Source organism: Pseudorca crassidens, chromosome 7 (genome assembly GCF_039906515.1).
Source record: "Pseudorca crassidens isolate mPseCra1 chromosome 7, mPseCra1.hap1, whole genome shotgun sequence".
NCBI lineage: Eukaryota > Metazoa > Chordata > Mammalia > Artiodactyla > Delphinidae > Pseudorca > Pseudorca crassidens.
Window position 1 is genome coordinate 52,695,990 of NC_090302.1, and position 9,188 is coordinate 52,705,177.

Consider the following 9,188-nt stretch of genomic DNA (forward strand, 5'->3'; position numbering starts at 1 on the left):
AGGGACCCCAGCTGGAGTCTCTGGCAGAAACATTGAGCGTATCATGATGTAAGTAACGATGATTACGGCCGTCTTATAAAACATACCAAACACTTTCTAATAAAATCGTAATTAAAGTTTTTGAAAGGTCACTAACAACCCCATTCCATTGATTATGAAGATTTTTTTTTTAAAGAAGAGATGTAAGTGACTGGCAATTGTACATGGCTTTAAATGAAGGTTTATCCAAATTTTACCTTTCTGGGATGAAACTGTTTTCTTAGGTGATCAGTTCTTTTTGTGAAAAGCTTCTCATAGATCATATTCTCTGCAGTCAGATTTCCAAACAGCCCAGTGCCAATTTTGTTTTTTAAAAAAATTAGAAGGTAGCAGTTAACACTGAGCACTTGAAGAAAGAATGTTCATAATAATAAAAGATTCCAGATGACCCTCCATAGAATAGTGACACGTAAATGTGTGTGTTCACGTCTCTGAGAATAAATGGTGCTAAAAGTGTCATGGCCAGCTCTGTGCTCACATATTCTGGCATATACTTGGCATATTATATTTAATTTTTGGCTGTAAGATTGGAGTGAGCCACTGCTAATTGTGACTGAAGAAAGCATTTCACAATGTCTCTATTGTATAAGAAAGGCACTGATAGAGGAGACAGACTTCTTACTAGGACATGGGTGATCGGAATTTAAGTGTGAATTCTGCTACTTCTTACCTCTGTATCCAAAGTTCCCACTAGGACTTCACTGGTGGCACAGTGGTTAAGAATCCGCCTGCCAATGCAGGGAACACGGGTTCGAGCCCTTGTCCGGGAAGATCCCACATGCCGCAGAGCGACTAAGCCCGTGCGCCACAGCTACTGAAGCCCACACGCCTAGAGGCCCGTGCTCCACAACAAGAGAAGCCACCGCAATGAGAAGCCCGCGCACTGCAACCAAGAGTAGCCCCCGCTCACCACACTAGAGGAAGCCCGCACGCAGCACTGAAGACCCAATGCAGCCAAAAATAAATAATAAATAAATTTATTTTAAAAAAAACCTCCCACTAGATTTCTAAATTCTTACTTTTAAAAAAAGTTTTTATTTCTTTTTTTTAATATTTTATTTATTTATTTGGTTGCACCAGGTCTTAGTTGCAGCAGGCGGGCTCCTTAGTTGTGGCTCATGGGTTCTTTAGTTGCAGCTTGCCGGCTCCTTAATTGTGGCTCACAGGCTCCTTAGCTGCAGCACGCGGGCTCCTTAGCTGTGGCATGCGAACTTTTAGTCGCAGCATACATGTGGGATCTAGTTCCCTGACCAGGGACAGAACCCAGGCCCCCTGCATTGGGAACAGGGAGTCTTAACCACTGTGCCACCAGGGAAGTCCCCCAGTAGATTTCAAAGAGCCTCAATTTCATCGTCCGCAAGATGGTAATTGTACCGATCCTTCATACATCACCTGGTTGCTGTGAGAATTAAATGAGAAAAGGTAAATACAGCTTTGCAAATTGATGTAAAAATATAAGTTCTTTTAAACTGCTGTTTGGGATGATGTTGTAACTAATCGTTAGGTATTTTAAATATATATTTTCAGGTTTCACTTAGTAGGATTCAAGCATGAATCTACTTAGAATGTGTGTATTTCAGTATATCACTAATATATATTCAGCATGATATTGTCTTTCCCTCCAATTCCTTTTCCCAACATTACCAAAGTCTGCAAACTGATAATGAATGGAATGAAAGCAAATAGCAAGTTGTGCATTGTGTGGTCAACACTACTGGTTGCCTCCCCAAGAGCCATCTTCTCCTCTCCCTGTCAACAGAGCCCAAGTTTTATTCATATATCTGTATATAGATGCACATCTTTAGCCCACATTTCAAGGATAAATATTAAGCTTTCAAAGCCAATCATAGTAACCCCATTCCTTTTCCAGTGACTAATTAAGGAATGGGCATGTGGCTCAATTAGGATTGTTGAATGCATAGTAATGAACACTTACTGAGCACTTATTGCACGCCAGGCACTTTTCCAAGTACTTTATATATATGAATGCTAATTCCAACAACAACCCTACGAGGTAGGTTTTGTGAGTAACTTTTGCAGCTCAGAAAACTGAGTGCTAGAGAGGCTAAAAGTACTTGCCTAAGGAAGTACAAAATAAGAACTAGAATACAAACCCAGGCCATATAGCTCGCTGTCCACATTCTTTGCTATTATGTGATGCTGAGGTGGAAGTCTCCTGAGGGCTTTTGAAAATGGTATCCTCAATAACAACAAAAAAATATTAAACAGGGTATGTGCTGTTTCATTCTGCTAGACGTCTAATGATTGCATGTGATGCCCAGAGTACTGGCAGCTATCTTGTGACGATGAGGGGGGCTAAGCTGATACACTAAGGATACAAGAATAAAAAGATGGAAAAATCCGGGGTTTTGATATTGTGTTGAAACACTGATTTTACAAACTCTGAAACTTGCCTACTTGAGAACTTCCTATTAGATGAAATAGTATATTTTCGTCTTTGTTGAAACAGTTTTGAACTAGAATCATCTATTGCTTGCAGCTAAACATATCCCAGCTGAATTTACACAGACATGCTGTTAGATGTGGTATGTCCAACCAAAATGATTGGCTTCCCTTTGAAGTAGCAGTTTACTATCACTAGAAATATGTTAAGGTTGCTGAAAGGGAATTACAACTTTGGGAGAGTAGTTGAGACAAATTGATCCAAGATGTCTTCCAATTCTTGGTTACTGATTTCAGTGAAATTCTGGTTTTCTCTATCAAGTAGGATCAGTAAGATGGAAAGTGTTAAAACACAATTGAACAACTTTCTGGAAAAAATGTAGATATTTAGAAGATAAAAGATAAATAAAGAAGAAAAGATAAATTAGTAGAAATGTAGGCAGATCCTATGGTTCAGTTAAGGAAATACAATAAAAAATAACTTGGAGATTCAGGATGAGCCCAACTTAATTTGAGGACTTGCTTCCTCAGTTCCATCCTTAAAAATCAAGCAAACAAAATTCCTAACTCTACATCAGCTACCTACACACTTCTCTTTTCCCCTTGCCTCTGGCTTCTAGAAGAACACGAGGCCTCTTTCCTAATTTCTCCCAAAATCCTTGTTACTTGGCTTCTACTCCAACTGAACTGGAAGTCCTCAAACAGTGGTCGCTAATAATTTCTTATCTTGCGAATCCTAAGCATGTTTTCAGCCCTTGACTCATCCAATTTCTTTTTGGCGTTTGGCCTCAAATTTCACTTCTTGCTCCACCTTTCATAACCTCTCTGAATAACCTCACTGTCTCCCATTTACACGTGCCCAGTTCTATTTCACCAGCCCAGAGTTTTCTCCTAACCTGGAGACTTCCTATTTACAGCTGTCTCCTGGACAGCTTCTGTATACTCCTGAAAAACAGGAGTCATCTTGGTTCCTCTGTCTCACTCGGCCTCCACATTTCTTACATCTCTTGTCAATTCAGACACCAAACCATGTTCTTCATTTGTCCCTGATCCAGTTCCATTGCCCAACTCCAGGTCTTCATTTCTCATCTAGGCTTCCAAATGGCCTGCCCTCAAATTCTGTGTGGACCACCAGTGTAGTAAATCTGAAGCACAGGCCTGATGATACTTTTTCAGTTTTAATGATTCCTCATTTGGTTTGGTTTCCTCAGAATAACACCCATTTTTCTTAAGGTATTGCTGCAACTGGCCCATCCAACTTGCCAGCCTCAGCTCCAGCTGTTCCCTCCATGTACCCTCTGGATTACTTATGTGAAATGGCCTGCTTTTCCATCTCCGTGCTATGTACTCATGCTGTTTCTTTGAGTGAATTGTTTCCATCTACCATCCCTTGGCCTGGCAAACTTACCATATCTCAAGGTATAGCTCAGATTGCACCTCTTCCCTTTATCTTACCCACCACCAGGCAGGCTTTTAGGTCCCTATCCGTTTCTATAAACATACCAACACCCAAGCATGCTTGGGGAAAGCAGGAGCTACCTGGATAATGCAATGTATCATCACACCAAGTTCCATGGAAGTGCCCAGGCCTGAGGACTTAACTGCAGCTTAGCTAATGTGTCCTTTTCTGGACATCTTTTGATTTGAGACCAGAGAGAGACGGCACTAAATCTCTCTGCCATTCAGGTAGGGGGAAGATGATTATTCTACAAAGAAACAAACTCATCCCAGCCTCATACCGCTGTAAAGGGCAGCATCAGTGGAGCAACTATTTAAAGATTTTTTATAAGAAAAAGTTGTGACCCAATAATTTTATACCTTAACACATTTTTTAATGTGTGTATAAAAATCTCAGAAATCTGGGCTTCCCTGGTGGCGCAGTGGTTGAGAGTCCGCCTGCCGATGCAGGGAACACGGGTTTGTGCCCCGGTCCGGGAAGATCCCACATGCCGAGGAGCAGCTGGGCCCGTGAGCCATGGCCGCTGAGCCTGTGCGTCCGGAGCCTGTGCTCCGCAACGGGAGAGGCCACAACAGTGAGAGGCCCGCGTAAAGCAAAAAAAAAAAAAATCTCAGAAATCTGAGGGCTAAAATTAAAATGCCACCCATATGTTTGTCCTGAAAAATTCAAGAGAAGAAGCAAAACTAGAAGTCAGGACTCGAAAAATTGAGTCATCAAGGACCAATTGTGATCCAGAATTATTGTTTTTAATCAAAATTGAACACAAATATCAAACTAACTTGATAGAGAAGATAAAATAATGACTTATTAACATTGATCTGGATATAAAACCACAGAAGACAAAACAAAACAGAAGACAAAAGCATTCACATTAATATTTTGATTAAGCATTATATGCAGTTCTAGCCAATGCAGTTAGGTAAGAAAAATAAATGAAGTATGAATGAGAAATTTATTATGGCAATCTTAAGATGTCATTATTTATGTGAAAAACTCAAAAGAATCTTTTGAAAGTAATAAAGCTTAGTAAGCTTATTATATATGAAATAAATGTACATGTTAAGCATACAAACTCCAGTACTTTTTCCTATGTATCAGAAATCACTGATTCCCTGTAATAGGGAAATAAACTGTAGTAGTTATAATGCTTGGAGATACAAGTTGAAGAAAAGATAGTTCCTAACTAGAGGGTATTTTTCCCAAAAGCAGAGGTAATACTAGGCATGCAAAAGTAAGAGTCTCCAAATCATTAATAACAGTAAGCAAAAAATACATATAATAGCTAAGAAAAAATCTGCCCAAAAAGGAAACTATTTCCAGAAAACTGTAAACTTCTACTGAAGAGCATAATGACTATAATAAATGGAGAAACACAACAACAGAAAGACTTAACATTAGAGAAATGGCAATACCTCCTCAAATAATCCTTAAACTTAATGCAATTCTATCGTTCTCAATACATTTTTTCTTGAAACTTAATGATGATCTAAGGCTCACATAAAATCAAAACAAAACAACAAAATATTTTGAGAGATCAGAATAATGAGGGGTGGCTTTGCATTAAGATATCAAAATGTGTTACAAATCTATAATAATCAAAATAATATGGCACTGACGTTATCTTCTAACTCTGATTATTTTTTTCCTCTCCTTCTATTCCTCCATAATCCTGAACTGCTCAAAAGCATTCTTTTCTGTGAAACTTTCTTGGACCACCCAATTTGGAAGTCACTTCCTGTAACATGTCTGCCCTTCTTTTTGGTCATTGATCTCTTATTCTTGGCTATATAGCAAAATTTGTACATGCCTTTCCTCCCACGAAGTTTAAGTTCCTATGTTTTTATCATCTTTGTCCTAATATGTTTATACCTACAAGATGCAAACAGTAGTTTTCAATATCATCAATGGCAGAGGGCAATGTGAGATTTAATAAAACAATGCCAGGCCTTCAAAGGTTAGATCTGAGGACCACACAGCAGCACCTAGGAATTTAGAACTGCGGAACTGCAGGCCCCATCCCAGATATACAGAATCTGAAGCTGCATTTTAACGTGATCCAAAGGTGATTTATGTGCACGTTAAATTTTGAGAATCACTGCCCTAAAGAATTTCATGGAATAAAAATATTTCAAAAAAAAAATATATATTTCACAACTCTCCTAAAGCAGTCAAACGTAGTTGGATATCTTCCTGTGCTACAAACGAATAGAATTATTCAAATCTTACATTTCCCTGATAGGCAAAAGTTTAGCGACACCAAAAAGTGCACGAAAGAAATGTGGTTCAGAAAATGGGATAAAACTAGTGATAACAGCAGACTCAGAGGGCATGTATATTGTCACTGTGAAGAGAGCAGTTTATAATTTGGAAATGATTTGATACCTGATTACTTCTCCCATAGGGCTTTCTAATTTCTCTTTCTAACTCTGATCTCCCTACTAAGATATTTCTATATTATCACCTGCCTCATCTACATTTCAACCTGGGCTACCTTAATCTCACCTCCAACTAATTATCTTAACAAAACTGATTCTCCCTTGTGAGGTTCCCCCCGCCCCCGACGCCTGTCTACCTAAGCCATAGCCCTCGGATCATCCACTAGAAGGTACATCCCCTAGCAGCACAATGTATAGCTATCTGGTTCACTTGTTATATCTCCAGAGAACGGAACCGAAGCAAGTGTACAGCAAGCTTTTGACAACTGAGCAGTCAACAAGTGAAACTAAGCAAAACAAATTGGACAACCTTTATTATTCCAGGTCCTTCCACCTGGAATAATACCTAAAATGATTTGCAATCAGTCACCACATCTCCTTGGAACAGTGCTTACTTTATCTTGTAAGTTCCTTTTCGTCTATTTTCATTATATCACTACCATCAGCATACCACCGCCTGGACGATCATAGTGAAATCCCAAAAACTCTCCCTGTCTCCTTCCTCTGGTCCTCTAGTCTATCTCCAAGTAACTTTTTTTTTTTCAGGCTACTCTTACCAAAAGTATTAAATCCAAACCCTTTACCCTGGCATTGAATTTTTTAAGAGTCCAAACCCAAGCTTCTTCTGATCTTGTTTCATGACTTCCCGAAAGAAACCTTCCTTTTTAGCCAAGATGATCTACTCATGCCTCTTTACTATGCATCCCCTGCTAGGATCTATTTTCCCAAAATAAAATGTCTTTCCCTGTCATATCTACCTATCAAAACCTGCCCATTCCTCAAGACATAGTTCATCCCACTCTCAGTGCAGCCTGTTTTTTGACCACTCTAATCGACAGGATTCATCATTGATTCATTCTGGGGGGTATCAATGATCTCTCCTCTGAAGTGTCATGATGGGTATTATCTGTAATGCCCATCACTTACTATGTGTGTTCCTTTGAACATATATCCGTCTGCATATATGTTGCACATATGGGTAAATAAAGAGGTCAAATTAAGGTAGCCTGAAATTAAATCCTGCCTTTACCACGTGAGTAACATTAGGGAATGTTCTTCCCTTCTCTGGGCCCCAGTGTCTTTATCTGTAAGAGTACCTACTTTACAGGGTGAAGATATTAAAATAAATCAAATACTTTAAAATCCTCATAGCAAGGTGTCTGGAACATAAAGAGTACTCAGCAATATTGGTATCTCTTCCCCAGAATCCCTTCCTTACAGTTGGTGCTAACTTATATTCTTATGTATTTCAGTACATCAGAATACTTATTTATTCACTGGTGACTCGATAAAGGTCAGTCTTAGATATCAATACAGACTTTCCACTGGAGGATTTTAGGAGCAAAATTTTTCACTCCTTTTGGACCATAGAGTAGATACTCTTCTGTAAAAGAAAGGTATTGGGAATATGTGAAAGAGAAAGAGAATGTGATTAGAGTCCTATCTTAGATTACTTACTCTATCTTTGATAATGTATCTTGTAAGGGAGTTTGGTTTTGTCATTACAGCTGTACTGAGAAATGGAGTATGCTGTAAAGAAACTTCCCTGTGTAGCCATGGACAAGTGCTCAACCTCTCTAAGCCTCTCTCTTCATTTAACACTGAGATTAGACCTGATGACCCCTATTGTCCTTTGGATGCTATGAGGATGTAGTTGCTTTGCTGTGGAATACTGAGATTGCATTATCTCCTTTATCTTTCATCTGTGTAGCACGACTAAAAGAAACACCCTTCATTTGAGTAACAAATTATTACAAGATTTATTTGAGATTATAGAAGAACAATTCTACCAATGGTAAGATATTAGGTTGTAATTCAATTATTATTAAACCCCTAAATTTCCACAGTCATTCTGTAAAAGTATTTTACCAGTAAGGGATAACGATACTTAGTCTGACTTTATTTTGGGAAAAGGCAAATTATTATGTACAGGTTGTGCAACTTACTCAAAATTAACTATTAGCTTAGAGGCCAAAATAAACACAGCCCATGGATTTCCTAATTTCTATTTCTTAATTTTACTAAACAATACACATGCCCTTTGAGTCTGAATTAGAATTATTTTAATATGACAATTGTCAAGTATGGCAGGGTTCAAGTAGGATACTACCACTTTTTATCAGCAATACAAAAAATATTTGCTCTTTTTTTATAGCATGCCCTGACATGACAGGTGATACTGTGCTTAAAACTCACACACACACATATTTTCCAGCCAATCAACAACCATGCTCTAGGTGATACGAGATATGAGGGCATGTCTACACTTGCCTTTGCATAGATCTGCTGGTATGTGGGGAAGGGGAGTAATCCATTGATATTTAGTTCCCATCAACCTTATTTCATTGTTCTCTTTAAGAGTCTGTTGAAGGCCAGCGTAAGGCCACCCTGTAGCTGTGGGAACCCATTTGACAGCCCGTTGGGTGGGAGCTGCAGACAGTCTCCTGTCCCAACCCAAGTCCCCAGGCTTCAGTAGGGAACTGCTGAACAAGCCACATGGGATGTGTGGGCCTTCAGAGAGTCTGTAACTCCCAAGTTCACTAGCACTGGATTCAGGAGCTGGGCATCCCATTTACCCCAAAACCTTGGTCACTGTCTTTTCAGCAGTGGCTGGATCTTCCTTCCCCATCTCATCTGTCTCTCGATAGAAGTGTTCAGGTATGAACTCTCCAAGCTTCACACAGGAGCTTGGGGGACATATGCTCTGCTCATACAGGACTGCCTGGGCCAGCATCCCCTGCATCAGACCCACAGGTAGCCCCCTTAGTATTGCACAAGGTGACAGGGTCCATGTGACACAGGAACACTGAAACACACCTGTGCCACAGAGCCACGGGGCACGTAAGATGCCC